Source organism: Bos javanicus, chromosome 1 (genome assembly GCF_032452875.1).
Source record: "Bos javanicus breed banteng chromosome 1, ARS-OSU_banteng_1.0, whole genome shotgun sequence".
NCBI lineage: Eukaryota > Metazoa > Chordata > Mammalia > Artiodactyla > Bovidae > Bos > Bos javanicus.
In genome coordinates this window covers 137,163,109-137,181,588 of record NC_083868.1, presented here as the reverse complement: position 1 = coordinate 137,181,588, position 18,480 = coordinate 137,163,109, and positions in this window count along the sequence as shown.

Here is an 18,480-nt window from a genome sequence, read left to right as displayed (position 1 = left end):
GATTCATTGGAAAAGACTCTGATGCTGGGAGGAATTAAGGGTAGGAGGAGAAGGGGACGACAGAGAATGAGATGGCTGGATGGCATCACTGACTTGATGGACATGAGTCTGGGTGAACTCCGGGAGTTGGTGATGGACAGGGAGGCCTGGCGTGCTGTGATTCCTGGGGTCACAAAGAGTCGGACATGACTGAGCGACTGAACTTACTGACCAATCTGGGGAGTTCATCTTTCAGTGTCATATCTTCTTCTTTTTCATACTGTTCATGGGGTTCTCAAGGCAGGAATGCTGAAGTGGTTTGCCACTCCTTTCTCCAGTAGACCATGTTTTGTCAGAACTCTCCACCATGACTCATCCTTCTTGGATGACCCTACGCAGCATGGCTCATAGCTTCATTGAGTTAAACAAGGCTCTCATCCATGGGATCAGTTTGGTTAATTTTCTGTAATTGTTGTTCTCATTCTGTCTTCCTTGTGATGAATGAGGATAAGAGGCTTGCAGAAGCTCCCTTATGGGAGAGGCTGACTCTGGGGGAAACTGGGTCTTGTTCTGATGGGCAGGGCCATACTTACTAAATCTCAAATCCAATTTTCTGTTGATGGGCAGGGCTGTGTCCCCTCCTTATTGTTTGGCCTGAGACCAAACTGTGGACCCAAGGCTCCACTGGAGACTCCTCGACACTCACAGGCAAGTCTGGCTCAGTTTCCCACTGGCCTCCAAATTCAGATTCCTAATAGGATTACAAGACAGGTTAAAACATATTTGTATTTAATTGGCATACTCAAATTCAGATTCTGCTAATGGTTGAAGAGGAGCAACCCCACGTCCAAGGAGCAGTGGCTGCACGGGGGCAGGAGGGCTGAGAGGAACTACTCCACGTTCAAGGTCAGGAGGGGCGGCCATGAGGAGATATCCCTCGTCCAAGGTAAGGAGCAGTGGCTGCGCTTTGCTGGAGCAGCCGTGAAGAGATACCCATGCCCAAGGTAAGAGAAACACAAGTAAGATGGTAGGTGTTGCGAGAGGGCATCAGGGGGCAGACACACTGAAACCATACTCACAGAAAACTAGTCAATCTAATCACACAGACCACAGCCTGGTCTAACTCAATGAAACTAAGCCATGCCCTGTGGGGCCACCCAAGATGGGTGGGTCATGGAGGAGAGGTCTGACAGAATGTGGTCCACTGGAAAAGGGAATGGCAAACCACTTCAGTATTCTTGCCTTGAGAACCCCATGAACAGTATGAAAAGGCAAAATAATAGGATACTGAAAGAGGAACTCTCCAGGTCCTTAGGAGCCCAATATGCTACTGGAGATCAGTGGAGAAATAACTCTAGAACGAATGAAGGGATGGAGCCAAAGCAAAAACAATAACCAGTTGTGGATGTGACTGGTGATAGAACCAAGGTCCAATGCTGTAAAGAACAATATTGCATAGGAACCTGGAATGTCAGGTCTATGAATCAAGGCAAATTGGAAGTGGTCAAACAGGAGATGGCAAGAGTGAACATCGACATTCTAGGAATTAGCGAACTAAAATGGACTGGAATGGGTGAATTTAACTCAGATGACCATTATATCTACTACTGCAGGCAGGAATCCCTTAGAAGAAATGGAATAGCCATCATGGTCAACAAAAGAGTCCAAAATGCAGTACTTGGATGCAATCTCAAAAACGACAGAATGATCTCTGTTCATTTCCAAGGCAAACCATTCAATATCACAGTAATCCAAGTCTATGCCCCAACCAGTAATGCTGAAGAAGCTGAAGTTGAACGGTTCTATGAAGACCTACAAGACCTTTTACAACTAACACACAAAAAAGATGCCCTATTCATTATAGAGGACTGGAATGCAAAAGTAGGAAGTCAAGAAGTACCTGGAGTAACAGGCAAATTTGGCCTTGGAGTAGGGAATGAAGCAGGGCAAAGGCTAATAGAGTTTTGCCAAGAGAACACACTGGTCATGTAGTGTTCCAACACCTTCTTCCAACAACACAAGAGAAGACTCTACACATGGACATCACCAGATGGCCAACACTGAAATCAGATTGATTATATTATTTGCAGCCAAACATGGAGAAGCTCTATACAGTCAGCAAAAACAAGACTGGGAGCTGACTGTGGCTCAGATCATGAACTCCTTATTGCCAAATTCCGACTGAAATTGAAGAAAGTAGGGAAAACCACTAGACCATTCAGGTATGACCTAAATCAAATCCCTTATGATTATACAGTGGAAGCGTGAAATAGACTTAAGGGACTAGATCTGATAGATAGAGTGCCTGATGAACTATGGATGGAGGTTCGTGACACTGTACAGGAGACAGGGATCAAGACCATCCCCATGGAAAAGAAAAGCAAAATGGCTGTCTGGGGAGGCCTTACAAATAGCTGTGAAAAGAAGAGAAGTGAAAAGCAAAGGAGAAAAGGAAAGATATAAGCATCTGAATGCAGAGTTCCAAAGAATAGCAAGAAGAGATAAGAAAGCCTTCCTGAGTGATCAATGCAAAGAAATAGAGGAAAACAACAGACTGGGAAAGACTAGAGACCTCTTCAAGAAAATTAGAGATACCAATGGAACATTTCATGCAAAGATGGGCTCAATAAAGGACAGAAATGGTATGGACCTAACAGAAGCAGAAGATATTAAGAAAAGGTGGCAAGAATACACAGAAGAACTGAACAAAAAAGGGCTTCATGACCCAGATAATCACAATGGTGTGATCACTCACCTAGAGCCACACATCCTGAAATGTGAAGTCAAGTCGGCCTTAGAAAGCATCACTATGAACAAAGCTAGTGGAGGTGATGGAATTCCAGTGGAGCTATTTCAAATCCTGAAAGATGATGCTGTGAAAGTACTGCACTCAATAGGCCAGCAAATTGGGAAAACTCAGCAGTGGCCACAGGACTGGAAAAGGTCCGTTTTCATGCCAATCCCAAAGAAAGGCAATGCCAAAGAATGTTCCAACTACTGCACAATTGCACTCATCTCACACGCTAGTGAAGTAATGCTCAAAATTCTCCAAGCCAGGCTTCAGCAATACGTAAACTGTGAACTTCCAGATGTTCAAGCTGGTTTTAGAAAAGGCAGAGGAACAAGAGATCAAATTGCCAACATCCACTGGATCATGGAAAAAAGCAAGAGAGTTCCAGAAAAACATCTATTTCTGCTTTATTGCCTATGCCAAAGCCTTTGATTGTGTGGATCACAAGAAACTGTGGAAAATTCTGAAAGAGATGGGAATACCAGACCACCTGACCTACCTCTTGAGAAACCTGTATGCAGGTCAGGAAGCAACAGTTAGAACTGGACATGGAACAACAGACTGGTTCCAAATAGGAAAAGGAGTACGTCAAGGCTGTATATTGTCACCCTGCTTCTTTAACTTCTATGCAGAGTACATCATGAGAAACACTGGGCTGGAGGAAGCACAAGCTGGAATCAAGATTGCCGGGAGAAATATCAATAACCTCAGATGTGCAGATGACACCACCCTTATGGCAGAAAGTGAAGAGGAACTAAAAAGCCTCTTGATGAAAGTGAAAGAGGAGAGTGAAAAAGTTGGCTTAAAGCTCAACATTCAGAAAACTAAAATCATGGCATCTGGTCCCATCACTTCATGGGAAATAGATGGGGAAACAGTGGAAACAGTGGCAGACTTTATTTTTGGGGGTCCAAAATCACTGCAGATGGTGATTGCAGCCATGAAATTAAAAGACGCTTAATCCTTGGAAAGAAAGTTATGACCAAACTAGATAGCATTTTGAAAAGCAGAGACATTAGTTTGCCAACAAAGGTCCGTCTATTCAAGGTTATGGTTTTTCCAGTAGTCATGTATGAATGTGAGAGTTGGACTGTGAAGAAGGCTGAGCACTGAAGAATTGATGCTTTTGAACTGTGGTGTTGGAGAAGACTCTTGTGAGTCCCTTGGTCTGCAAGGAGATCCAACCAGTCCATTCTAAAGGAGATCAGCCCTGGGATTTCTTTGGAAGGAAAGATGCTAAAGCTGAAATTCCAGTACTTTGGCCACCTCATGTGAAGTGTTGACTCATTGGAAAAGACTCTGATACTGGGAGGGATTGGGGGCAGGAGGAGAAGGGGATGACAGAGGATGAGATGGCTGGATGGCATCACTGACTCGATGGACGTGAGTTTGAGTGAACTCCGGAAGTTGGTGATTGACAGGGAGGCCTAGCGTGCTGCAGTTCATGCGGTCATAAAGAGTCGGACACGACTGAGCTACTCAACTGAACTGAACTGAATGGTTGAACTAAACTATGATAGCTCCTCTTAAGGAATATATCCTCAATAGGATCTTCTATGTGTCTGCTCATTCAATAGCAAGGGATGCAAAGTAGATAAGATGGGAAAACATTTGTGAAAGATTTGTCAAAGCCAGTCTCTGTCTTTCAAAAGAAGGTTTCTTTGTCATGGGCGAATCATATTGCATTAGCACTTCTCTTCAGTGTCATGAACTTTGCTCAAAATCAACTTAATTTTTTTTTTAAGTTGCCTGTCACACATACTTAATTCTCCTTCAATCCACAACACAATATCAAGATGTGAGGAACCTCCTTTGTGAGATGTTTATTTAAAGTTCATAGGAAAATGCCCTCCTGGTTAATATGACTGAAACTCCCTGCCTAAGAAAGCCAATTGTCTATGAGCAAAAATTCATAGACTTTGGAATCATAGTGATCTGGGTTTCAAGTGCTGGTTCTTCTGCTAACAACCTCTGTGATTTTGAACAAATTATTTAACCTCTCTGAGCCTTCTTTCATCATTTGTAAAATACAGATATAAATCCTACCTCTAGAGATTATTGTGAGAATTCAATCAGGCACATAAAAAAGTACCTAGAACATGAAAGGCACTTAACATTTCCTTTAACTTTTTAAATGAGAAAGACCTGTGGTAAGAAAAAAAAGAAAGAAAGATGTGTTTACCATGTGATACATCACTACCTATTGTGGGAAGTCTTTTTTACACAGTACATTTTATCACCTCTAAGACATGATTTAGTCTTGTCAACTATTGCCAAGAAAAATGGAGATATTTGTCATCCACCATATAGCTCAGCTGACTTATTATATGAGTTCTTATCCTGGACTCCCAACTACTACAGAGCCCAATTGAATGAGTGAGAGTTATACTGACACCCAGAGTGAAAGTGAAAGTCACTCAGCTGTGTCCGACTCTTTGCGATCCCTTAGACTATACAGGCAATGGAATTCTCCAGGCCAGAATAATAGAGTGGGTAGCCTTTCCTTTCTCCAGGGGATCTTCCCAACCCAGGGATTGAACCCAGGTCTCCTGTATTGCAGGTGGATTCTTTACCAGCTGAGCCACCAGGGAAGCCCAAGATACTGGAACGGGTAGCCTATCCCTTTTCCAGGGGATCTTCCCGACCCAGGAATCGAACTGAGACCTCCTGCATTGCAGGCAGATTCTTTACCAACTGAGCTATGAGGGAACACCCAGAGAGCCAATGTCAAATTTCCCCTGTTCTTCTATGGTCACTCAACCAAATCAGCTCATCAATAAGTGTTGTTTTTCAGTTGCTAAATTGTATTTGACTCTTTGTGACCCCGTGGGCTGCAGCACGCCAGGCTTCCCTGTCCTTCACTATCTCCTGGAGTTTGTTCAAACTCACGTTATTGGGTCCGTGATACTACCCAACCATCTCATCCTCTACCGCCCCCTTCTCCAACCCATATAAAACAAGCCCATGTGATCTCCAATCTAAAACCACAGTTGTGCTCAAAGAAATAAAGTGCAGCATGTTAGGTAGTTAGAATAGGAAAAAGGAGTCCAAAATGTTGGTGTCTAAAAGACAAAGAAAGGGAAAAGCCCACGAAAGTGGAACAAAAGAAAATCTGCAGACTGGAGTGAGAACTGAAAGGCTGTTGCTGAGCCATGAACAACACTGGGATTCCTGGCCTCTGGAGGACAGGAATTCGATCTGGGGCCAGTAACAAGGCTTGATTGCTCAGAGCATTTGTGTAATAAAGTTTGATTAAACTATAAAAGAGATAGAGAAAGCTTCTGACATAGACATCAGAAGGGAGCAGAAAGAGTGCCCCCATGCTAGTCTTTAGCAGGAAGTTTTAAACCTATTAGCAGGCTGCTAATTAGAGAAAGGAAATGTCTCAAAACTCAGAGAGTGGCACCAGGTCCCTCATCCACAACATGCATTTTGAGATAACATTGGCACAAGGTAAGTCATTCCAGGCTGTAAAACAAATGACGTGAATATTGAAGAAAGAGAGGTGTCCAAGCAAAGACATAGTCTCATTAACATAGCTTAGAACATTTGCATGAGTAAAACATACTGGTTTGTTGAGTAAAACATACTGGTTTGTCAAGTCTGTTCTGAGTCTTAGGTGACTTGAAGAAAGAGTCTAGGGTAAACACATAGCTCATTAACATAGCTTAAGAAAAACATTTCCATAAGAAAAACACATTGGTTAGCTCAAGGTTTGAGAAAAGTTAAGCTTACGTGGAACGAGGTGTCATCATGGCAACATAGAATTTTAAAAGAAACTTCCTCTTAATTTTGTATACAGAAGGGAAAAAATCTGACATATGTCGTTTGTTTCCTCCGGCTGCTTAAAAGAGAGAAAAACGTCTGACACTTGCAGCATATTTCCTCCATTTGGGGGCCTCTAGCCTTCCTACCTGTTAGCCTCTCAGAACTTCAGGTGAAACAAACACACCCTCTTCTTGGTTAGCCCAATTTGCATAGGGCAGGCTCAGAGACAAAATGTATAAGAAGAGGAAGCTAGGACGGATTGAGGCCTCTTCTTTGGGGTCAGCCCACCCTCATGCCTCGAGCTGTAACCAAGCTGTAATACTGGTCCACCATTTCAAATCTTTGCTGTGGCAAGACAGAACTGAGGAAATTACACACTCTCCCGACAAGCAGAAAACATAAAATGGGAGAATCAAACATTTCCCTCTGTTCTCTAGATCATCTCCCCTCTACAGCTACTCATAAGCTCCACACTGCTATCAGAAAGCCACATGTTTCCTGCCCTTACTTTATTCAGTCTCTGCTGAGTGTTCAAAGAGACCTCCCTAATGTCTTCATCTTTATTACTATCTGAAGTCATATCATAGATTTATATTTATCTGAGTATTGTCTGATTCTTCCACTCGTAGGAAAGCTCTCTAGGAAGACCAAGGCTTTCTCTGTTACATTGTTATTATTATAACTCACTGCTGTATCCCCAGTACTTAAAACTCGTGAGAAACACAGAAGATGCTCAACAAATATTTGAACAAATATTTACGAATGTCGAAAGATTAATTGCCTAGGACAATGTGCTCAGTCACTCAGTCATGTCCAGCTCTTTGCAGCTCCATCAACTTATAGGCCACCAGGCTCCTCTGTCTGTGGAATTTTCCAGGCAAGAATACTGGAGAGGTTGCCACTTCCTACTCCAGGGGATATTCCCCATGCAGGGATTAAACCCCATCTCTTGCATCTCCTGCATTGGCAGGTGGATTCGTTACCACTACCGCCACCTGGGAAACCCTGTCTAAGATGATAATACATATTATTTATGTTATTTATTGAGTCAGATCCTCCAAAATTCTGGACTATCATCATCATCATCATCATTTTGTAGGTAAAGAAACTAAGGTTTCACAAGCTCAATGAACTTGCCTACAGGCACACAGCGTGCTTTCAGTGGCATAGGAGTCAAATCTACACCTATGTCCTGAGTCCCTATACCACATTGCTCTCTGGAGAGCTGGAGAATGGACAAGTGATTTAGAATACTGGGCCTTTAAATTCATTCTCAACTCTGTGGCAATGGGAAAACATTGAGAAGATTATACAATGTTGTCAAAAAGTAAAACATTTTAACTATTAAGAAGTAAGTTTGGCAACCCCTCACTGCAGCCTATCAGTAGGAAATGGGTAACTCAAATAAGACAAGTAGCAGGACAAGGAGCAAACATGCTCTACAAAGGGCAGTGTTCTTTAACACTACCACCACAGCTAGAACAGATTGATCTTATAAAGGTCCATTTGAGAACACAAGAAGCATCCTTTCTCCAAACCACCTGTTCTATTCCTGTCCAACTCCCACACAGCCTATTTATTGCTCAGAAAAGTGAGTTCATGTTGAGAGCAGAGGGAACAATGGTCTATGTGAAGATAAGAAGCAAGTGGCTGAGCCCAGGGAAAGGCTTGCAGTGTTGTGAAGAAGGTAACTCCAAGTTCTAGGGTAGATTTGCTGAAGAGTGACCATGAGTTTTTAGAGAATAAGTGAAGACTGATGAGTGTGTGGATGTGTACACACACAGGCACACAGAGAGACAATTCCTCTCTTTTCTGAGCACTTCCTGCCTACCACATGTTAAATAGTCATTAGTTTATGTGATCTCACTTGCCTCACTCTGAACTGCTTCCCAAAAGTGAATGTGCTTCGTTTATATCAAAAGCATCGACCAAAGTGTTCAGTAGGGTTGATAGTCCAATAAATATTGGTTAAATAAATGCATGATAGAAAACAAAATTATTTTTTGCTAATTGAAATTGTAAAAATGATTTCTCACAACAGGTAATGATGTACCACAGACAGACGCTTTTTTCCTTCAATTTTTGCTATAGGTCTTTCTGATTTAAAAAGTTAAAGGATATGTTGATTCAGTGCCTTTCTTGTTCTAGGTACTTTATGTGTCTTATGTTATTTTTATGGCATAAGTATAGAGTAGACAGTTCATATAGACACATTCCAAGCAGTTACAAGTATATTAAAAGGGAAGTTGTAATTTTAAAACTATAAAATAAAGTCTAACAACACATGTGAAAAGCCTATGTAAGTAAAATTATTTTAAAAATTTGTCACTACTTTAAATTTCTGGCTCATGCATACTGTTTTTATTATTATGTGTCAGTTGCTCAGTTGTGTCTGACTCTGCAGTCCCATGGACTGTAGCCCACCAGGCTCCTCTGTCCAAGGATTATCCAGTCAAGATTACTGGAGTGGGTTGCCATTTCCTTCTCCACAGGATCTTCCCAACCCAGGGATCAAACCCACATCTCTTGCATTGCAGGTGGATTCTTTACTGTCTGAGCCATCAGGGAAGCCCCCTCAATTTTCAGATATTATAAAAATTCAGTTGTTGGGGAGGAACCTGAGGCACACTGACCCCCTACTCAAGGCCTCTATTTGCCAGTCCAAGGTCTAGAGCACATCCTCCTGCTCTCCACCCTCAGTGGAATGAGCTGTATGGTCTCAGGAGTCCATCTGGTGGCCTGTGTCACCACAGGAGAGGGTGGTCAGGGTCAAGGGCTGTGAATGGGGGAGCAGAAGGAGGGGTGTGGTTGGAGGAGCAGTTGCTGTGTGTGTGCATAGGGGGTGGTCAGCACTGAATAGGGGATCCCAGCTGGGGTTCCATAATGATATCAGTGGGGGACAGGCAGAGCCCTCTGCTGTCCAGATGGAGAAACTGAGGTGGAGACTCCTCCAGTGTTTGAGAGGGGAGGGGCCTGCCGTCAGCTACTGAGGTTCATTCATCTTTCCCAGGAAGGCAACTCCACCCAGGAATTGCAGTGTCTCATCAGTCACTCAGTGGGACACAAAGAGGGACAGTAGCTGGGTCACCTGGCTGCTCAGACCCCTCCCCTCCTACCATGTTGAGGGGCACTCTCCCCCACTCCTTCTCCCAGCAGCTGAGGCTCAAGTGCCTGCCCTCCTGCCCCCTTTCCCCTGCTTAGGTGCCTGAGAAAGGATCATTTTTAGCACCTGGCCTCTTTCCCTGCCTGGAGGGAGCCCAGGGGACAGAGTAGGGAAGAAAGTCGCCAAGGGGGACAGGGAGATCTGGAGGTAGGGCCCCAGGGGATATCTGATTGTTCTGTTCTGCCCACTCCAAGGAGGCCCAGGCATAGAGAGGAGCCCTTAGCTACACTGCAGCATGGAGATGAAGAGGATGCTGTTCTGGTCCTGAAGCTGGTAGTCCAGTTCACCCAGCAGTTCCCAGTCAGCATCGTTAATCACCACCAGAATCTCTGGCCGTATGCTATCTCCTTGTATGAACATCTGTGGCAGTGTTGATTTTATTATTAATTAATTATTTTTTTATTTTTGGTTGCACTGGATCTTTGTTGGTGCATGTGGGCTTTCTGCAGTTGCAGAGAGTGGTGGGGAATACTCTCTAGCTATGGTGCCCAGACTTCTCATTGAGGTGGTGTCTCTCATGGAGCACAGGCTCTAGGCACATGGGCTTCAGTAATTGTGATGCAGAGCTTAGTTGCTCTATGCTGTGAAGTCTTCCTGGACCACTGATTGAACCCTTATCCCCTGATTTCATAAGCAGATTCTCTTCCACTGTACCACCAGGGAAGTCCATCACACATACCTTTTAGCAAAGATATGGCAAATGGTTAAAAATATAAATTTAATATTCAGGAAATCCTGGATTTAACCTGACCCTTATCCTGTATCCTGAGAATACCTTTTAACATCCAAACTCTGCTTTCTTCCTCTGTACATTGGAGATAACAGCTACCTTTCTGTTGAAGGAGGTCATCAAGTGGACACGACCTCTGGTTGATCCGCAAGCTGGACCTGAACAGTCAGAGTCTCCTTCCCTGCTCCCCTGTCCTTGGAATATAGGTTGTGCCCATTATTTCCATAGTGGGAGTCATCTTCAAGGATGTAGCCTTGAGAAAGTAATGTGTTACTGAGATCATCTATACTGAATACAGAAGTGAATCCTACTAAGGTCAACATGTAAACTTTTAAGAGTCTAGTGAGTTGTCACAGAGATCTGCTACTCCTGCAGCCAAAAAAGACAAGCCTCTCACGTGAGTTCCTTTAGTGATTAAACCTGCCATTTACCAGTCTGAACTGGGAGCCTCTTTCCTCTTTTCTCCTTGCCCTCTGTGTAGGGGGCCAGTATCAGATTTCACCAAGGGAACTCCCAAGGTTAAGAATAAACACTTTTAGGGTTATTGTTGTGTGATGTGATGCCCTGTCACAGAGTCTGACATTAGAAAGCATTCAGAAAATGTCATATATTTCCCTTAGAAAGTGCTTTCACCTAATTGTGTGAGTTTAACCACCTTCCAATGGGCCTTGTTGGAGCTCTGGTAAGTAACTGACTACTTTCCAAGGTTAGAAAGGTTGGAAGACAAAAAATAATGTGTATTAAATGTATATATTTTACATAATAGTCAAAGCTACGGTTTTTCCAGTAGTCATGTACAGATGTGAGAGTTGGACCATTAAGTAGGCTGAGCGCCAGTCTGTGTCACCACAGTGGTCCTACACAGTACCAGTGACTCATTTAAGTGTGGTGTTGTGATGTTACTTAAGTCAGTAGAATGTGAGGTGAACGTTTTCTTTACAGATTGAGTCATACAAATGAAATACCCATTCTTTTTCTGCATCTGGCTGTTTCCAACTGCATGCCTTAGTATTATAGCAATATGTATAGACAAAGCAGCTATACCTACAATAATAGCAACCATATTGAGACCATGAATAGAGCTAATCTAGAGGAGATAAAAAGGGAAAGAAATAACTTAGACTCTTGATGACATCCTTGAGCCCTAAATTAACCAACAACAAAATGTTCTACCTCTGTACTACTCGTTACAAAAATTGAAATGGTTCTTCAGCAACTCATGGCCCAAAGCATTCTCATATGTGGCCTCAATAATAGCAAAAATATTCATCCAATTTCTCAAGCCTAACCTAGGAGTATTTCTTGATATCCCCATCATATTGTTATGAAGTCCAAGCTCATGCTGCTGGCTACATCCCCCAATAAATTGAGGGATGAGTTGCTGGGACAAGGAATAGTGACTTTATTTGGAAAACCAGCAAACGGAGAAGATGATGGACTAGTGTTCCAAAGAACTGTCTTACCCAAGTTAGGACTCAGGCTTCTTTCATACTAAAAGGAGAACAGGTAAAGTCGTGGTCCCAGCCAGATTCTGAAGGGCTGTCTTCACTTCTCTTGTCCTACAGCCATTCACAGTTGGGCTGGTCAGGATGTTTCCTGTAGCTGAACAAAGATATTTTAGCTTAACACTCAGTACTCCGGTGGCAGGGTTCCCAGAGATAGGCCTATGTATTAGTTTATAGGCAACGTCCCTTTAGTGATTAACTTGTAATAGGATACAAAGTTTCTTTTCCTATTATGTACTTATTTGCCATCTTTCCACCTCCTTACGTCTACCTTGATCCACGTCATCGCTCTCCTGGGTCAGTGCCATACCTCCTGACTCATCTCTTTGCTCGTCTATTTCTTGACAAGTTGTTGTTGTTGTTCAGTCACTAAGTTGTGTCTGACTTTTTCTGACCCCACTGACTGCAGCAGCTCATCTGTCCTCCACTATCTCCCAGAGTTTGCTCAAATTCATGTCCATTGAGTCAGTGATGCTATCTAACCATCACATCCTCTGCTGCCCCCTTCTTCTTTTGCCTTCAGTCTTTCCCAGAATCAGGGTCTTTCTTGACAAGTAGCCACAGTGATTTTTAAAACACTTGATGAAAATTCCTCATTTGTCTTCTTATTGCATTTAAAGTAAATCCAAACTCCACCACTGCACACAAGGCCCTGTGGGATTTGGCCCCTTCTCCCCTCTCTGACCTCATCTCCTCCGCTCTTGCCCATGTTACCTAATTTCCAGCCACATTGGCCTTTGATAGAACAGCCTTGTTCCCAATTTAGGTTTACTCTGCCCAGTCATTTCTGCTCCAGATATTTTCAGAGCTCAGACCTTCACTTCAGTCAGTCTCACCTGGAATGTCACCTCAGAGATAACCCTCTCTGACCACCCATCTAGTGTAAGCCCACCCACAGAGTCTCTCACTCTTTTATGATTTTATTTCATTGTGCTTATGGTATTTATTACTACTTAAAATTATCCTGTTTCTTTATTCATTTACTTGTTTCTCCTTGCAAACAAAGTTTTACGAAAGAAGAAACTAATTAGATCTGTTAGCTCCAGCATTCTAAGAAATTAGAACAGTGCCTAACACCTGCAAATAACCAATTAACATTTGTTTGAATGAATATGAAGTGATAGGCTTATACCCAAAACCAGACCAGCTAGATTCTTCCCCAGGATTTTTGAAATGGAGAAGAAGAGTTATTTCTTCTTGGATGCAACTTTGGTTCAAGTTTCAATCGAGGTGGGAGTGAATGTGTAGTTTGAGAAACTGAAGCCACAATGGAGCAAGAAGGAGAAAGAAGAATGAATTGGATGGACCCCAGTGGCTCAAGTCCTAAGTACTCATTGATCTTTATCCTTTCCTTTGTTCAGTTACATGAGACAAAAATTATTTTCCTGATTAAGATGAACTAAATTAGATCACTTTCCACCAGAAGAATCCTAAGTAATAAAGTGGACAAGAGGCTTCGGTGCCCTCTCAGGGGAAGCACAGCATCAGGCCTTCAGGGGAAAACCTGAGCAGGAGGCAGAGACCTAGACTGAAGCCCTGCTCTTCTTCCCATCGACACCCAGCAAATGAGAACTGCCCTTCACTGTCCAGAAAAATAGAGGTAGCAAATCTTCTGAGCACGCATGGAGATGTGATGCTCAGACCTGGCTTCAGGAACAAATTTGCCAGTGAGTTCCAAGGAGTACCATTAGCTAACAGTCTCCAGTCACAGTGCCTTTTGGGATCCACTAGTGTCTGATGGAGAAGGCAATGGCACCCCACTCCAGTACTCTTGCCTGGAAAACCCCATGGAAGGAGGACCCTGGTGGGCTGCAGTCCATGGGGTCGTGAAGAGTTGGACACGACTGAGCGACTTCCCTTTCACTTTCCAGTTTCACGCATTGGAGAAAGAAATGGCAACCCACTCTAGTGTTCTTGCCTGGAGAATCCCAGGGACGGGGGAGCCTGGTGGGCTGCCGTCTATGGGGTCGCACAGAGTCAAACACGATTGAAGCGACTTAGCAGCAGCAGCAGCAGCAGTAGTCTTTGAACTGAGGCCACATTCTTCTCTGGCAGCCTCCAGACTGCCACTAAAGTGGTATACTGAATTTCAGGATTCCTATATTGCATTGAAATCCCCACTTTGCACACTGAGACTGCCTCAGGATTTCCCCACAGTCTGAGGCTTTTTCTACCTAATCCTCCTTCCATCTATATCTCCTTTTCCCAAGTATCAGACCTGGATCATGGTCTGAAGGATCTTCTTGCCTACTCCTTCTCCCTTTCTTCTTTGACAAGCACTAATGATAAGGAATCCACCTACCATGTAGGAGACACAGGAGAACAGGAGATGCCATTTGATCCTTGAGTCGGGAAGATCTCCTGGAGGGGGAAATGGTGACCCACTCCAGTATTCTCGTGGGAAAAATCCCATGGACAGAAGAACCTGGCAGTCTCAAAGAGTCGGACATAACTAAGCAACTGAGCATCATTATCTGCGCTAAAGAGCTAGTGCTTCCAACTCTGTCTTGGCATCTGCTTCCTGGAGGACCTAACCAACACACTGACCAGGAGCAGGGCCAGACCAACAGCCTTTCTGCTACCTGAGTGCCAATAGGGAAGAGAGCATGAGACACAAGCAGAATGGAAGAAAGGAGGCTTCTGGGATGGCCATGCTTGTGGTTTCAGGGCAACAACCTGTTTGTGCTTGGTGGGCAACTGAGACCCTCTGTTGAAGGAAAGACAGAGGGAGAATCTGCAGGAGGCCATCAATAGCAGCAGTGGTGGAATAAAACAGAGGTGGGTACCATTTCCCTGGGTCTTTTTCTCCTCCTTTCTTTTTGGGGCTTCATATGAACATATTAGATGTTTTTAACTCTGGATTCCTGCATTTTGCTTATAAAACATTCCTTTAACTACCACACCAATTCTCTTATTGCTGGCTATAACTGCACAAGGCTCTGGGCATTTCCTGAAAAGGAGAGAATTCTCTTTCATCACAAGAGTATGTTCTGTCTTTCAAAGATCACAGATACTCCTCTTAGGAGGATGCCTCAGGCAGCTGGAAGACTGCCTTGTCCAGAGCTAGCCTTTCCAATCCAGCACATTATGATATAGCTTTCACACTGAAGCCTCAGATTTGTCTCCTTAGTTTCTGCTTCCATATATCCCTGTTCACTGCCATGTGAATTTTCTATCTTTGTTTGATGAAATGAAGATTTTGAAGTTAGATAGATGTGAGTTCAAATTCTTACACTGTACTTTTTAGCTATCTGCCTTTCTGTCATGTTGTGGGGATTACATGAAATAAGATGTACCAGGAAAAGTTCAGAGCATACAGTAGGCACTCCATAAATATGAATACCCTCTCTTCTTCTCCATCCCTCTAAAAAACTCCTGTGTCTAACACCTAGTGTTCATCCTTTCATGTTGACTTCAGAATTCCCATTCTTTACCCTTCTGTGTGAACTCTGCACAGCTGCCCCCACCCACCTGTCTGCCACCCACACTTTCCTGTAACTACACCTGTCACTGAGTTTCACCATCACAAATCCTCTCAGTCAGGATGTTCCATATTCCTCCCCCTCCAGAATGAGGAAATTGTAATGACACTATAATCAACAATGCAGTGCTCATGAGATGGTGGGCTCAGTGGTGTGCTCGAACCAACTGATACTTTTTGCAAGAGCCAGTTGTTAAATTTTCAGGACTTTCACAAGCTGTTTGCTAAACATAGTCATTATTCAAAATTAAGCTATATACTCTCTCTGCCTTTCTCTCCCTCCCTCTTCCCTTCTCTTTTCTCTCTATGCCTTTCTTTCCTTCCCTCTCTCCCTCCTTCTTTCTCCTCTCTTCTCTATTCCCTCCTCTCTCTTCTCTCTCTCTTTCTGGTTCTGCCTCTCTCTGTGTATCTCTATCTTTCCCTCCCTTGCTCCCTAAAAGGAAATGTAAAATTAAATAAATTATAATAAAAACAAAGATAATAAACACTCAAAATTCATCACTTCCAAATTATTTTACCACACTGTATTATCTGTTCCCTTGAGGTGATTGATATGTATGATGGAGATACTCTATATAATGGTTAATAATGATGTGCTCATCTCTTCCCCGCTCTATGGTTAGTGACACCATGTTAATAGCTTGAAAGTACCTGTAGTAAGAATATTTACACCATGGAAATTGGCAAACGCTACAAATCAGAATTTTTTTCAGAGTGGCTGTTAAACCTTTACAACACACCATTCAGTGGATTATTTTAAATGTGGTCCAATAGTAATCACTAAAGTTATGAAAGTACCTAAAACAAGTTAAGCTTTAGCAAGATTATTCACCTTCAAAATAACCTGATCCAACTCCTTGCAGTTCCCCAGAATGTAGCATAATCTCTCCTTCCTCCATGTCTTTTCTATTGACCTAAATAATAGACTAACAGATGATTAAGTCAATGTTCCTCTTCTTAGCAACCATAATATTCTGTGCTTGTTTCTCTGGGTTCAATACATTTTGAGCGTTTGCCTTTGCTTATAATATAAGATGTGCCTTAGGAAAGTCATACTTGATATTCTAGGGCTTGTTCATGCTATCAAGATCTTCAACACATTTTTAATCACTAGCTTGCCTGTAGCAACGTTTCTCAAATATTTGTTCTCAGGACCCCTTTAAGACTCATAAAAACAGTTAATAGCTTTTGTTTATCTGGGTTATATCTATTGATATTTACTGCTTCCAAAATTAATACTGAGGGTATTTTAAAACACAAGGTACACAGGCACACATTCAACTTGCCATCAAGACAATGATGTCATCACATTTAGAAAACTCCAAGGAATACTCAGGAGAGAATGAGAGTGAAAAGGAAAATAATATCTTAGTATTGTCATAAAAATATTTTTGACCTCATGGACCCACAAAATAGATCTCAGGAATCTTCTTAAAGGATCTTGGGGACTCATAGAAAGAGCTCAGAGCCCTCACCCCACACTTTAAGAACCACCGTTTTATAGTAATTCTTCATCTGAACAAAGTGATCAGATAAAAGTACCCTGTTTGGGGTTGAGTTCAGTAGATTTGTAGGAAAGGATTATGATTTAGGATTAAACATAGTAACTATGGTCCTTGTAACTATGAGATCTTTAAGAAGAAGTAGACTTGGCTACCATTCTTGTGAATCATTGTTTTGTAACATGGTACCAAACACATTAATCACATACGTAATTTTGATAGAACTAAGCTAAGGTATTTTTATTTTTGTTTTTAGAATACATCCTTTTTCAAAATGTTAATTGAAGAATAGTTGATGTACAATATTATATAATTTACACATGTATAGTGATTCACAACTTTTAAAGTATATACTCTGTTTATATCGTTATTTCAAAATATTGGCTATATTCCATATGTTGTACAACATATCCTTAAGCTTACTTTATACAGAATAGTTTGTACTAAGGTATTTTAAATACAGATAAATAGTATTTTTGAGCAAGTGACATTTTGGCATTATTTTATGATCCTCTACATTACTTTTCCATAATGTCAGTAGCAGCACTAAATTTAAAATCCTTCAGCTACAAAGACCCTCGTCTTCTGTTAGCCTTTCTGACAATGAAAATACAAGGTCAATGAATAAAGATTTCTATAGTTTTCCTTTGAATCATAAGACTTTCGTGATTGAAACAACCATATGGCTTTATAATCTGGTCCAATCCACTACTATCTGTATATTACTATAGTAATTTCTCTGAAGAATTTACTTTGTTGTCCAAACTTGGGAAGATAAATAACTTTTCATTTCCTATATCTATATGATAGCCAAAATTATGTCATGTAACCAAAGTCCTTGAATTTTTTATGCTAAGAATAATATTTCTGTGTTCAACATTATTTCTTGTGGGCAATGTTAGGTAGAGTATGAACTTCAGGTTACTCAGATTTATTTGAGTAAATTTAACAAATCTATTGAGAATGATGAAGGATGAATGGGGGTAAACTAGATATATTTAGAATGTTTTAGGAAGCCTACTCTTAACGCCCACCCTACTGCCTATGACAAAACTTTTCCCAAAAAGTGTCCCCATGTTGTCTTGCAATAATTCCCTGTAAGGTGATTAACACCACACTTCCTGAGGGAGGGTATATTTCTTCTGGGGTATGCATTCATGTGTGTATGTGTGTGCGCATGTGTGAGTGTTGTAACAGGATGGAAGGATGGTAGTAACAGCATCATGGAGTGTGTGCCCCATAAGTAATCTAAAATATTATTTTTGTTAAAATAAATGCAGGCAGAGCCAACAGTATGAACTCTACTGAATGTACCTGATGACACATTACTTTGATTCCTTGAGGGTCTTTATTTTTTGTACTTGTTAACAAGAAATTGGGGTCTATATTTGTGAATATGTTACAAAGTTTAAGATGTTTATCTAAAATTATTAAGTAAAATAAAACAGACTATAACATAAAATTAATAAGCTATATTAATTTTCAGATCAACCATGGGATTAAAAATGTCCCTCCTTCAGCTGACTCCCCCCAAACACATCCCAATTTACAGAAATTAGCA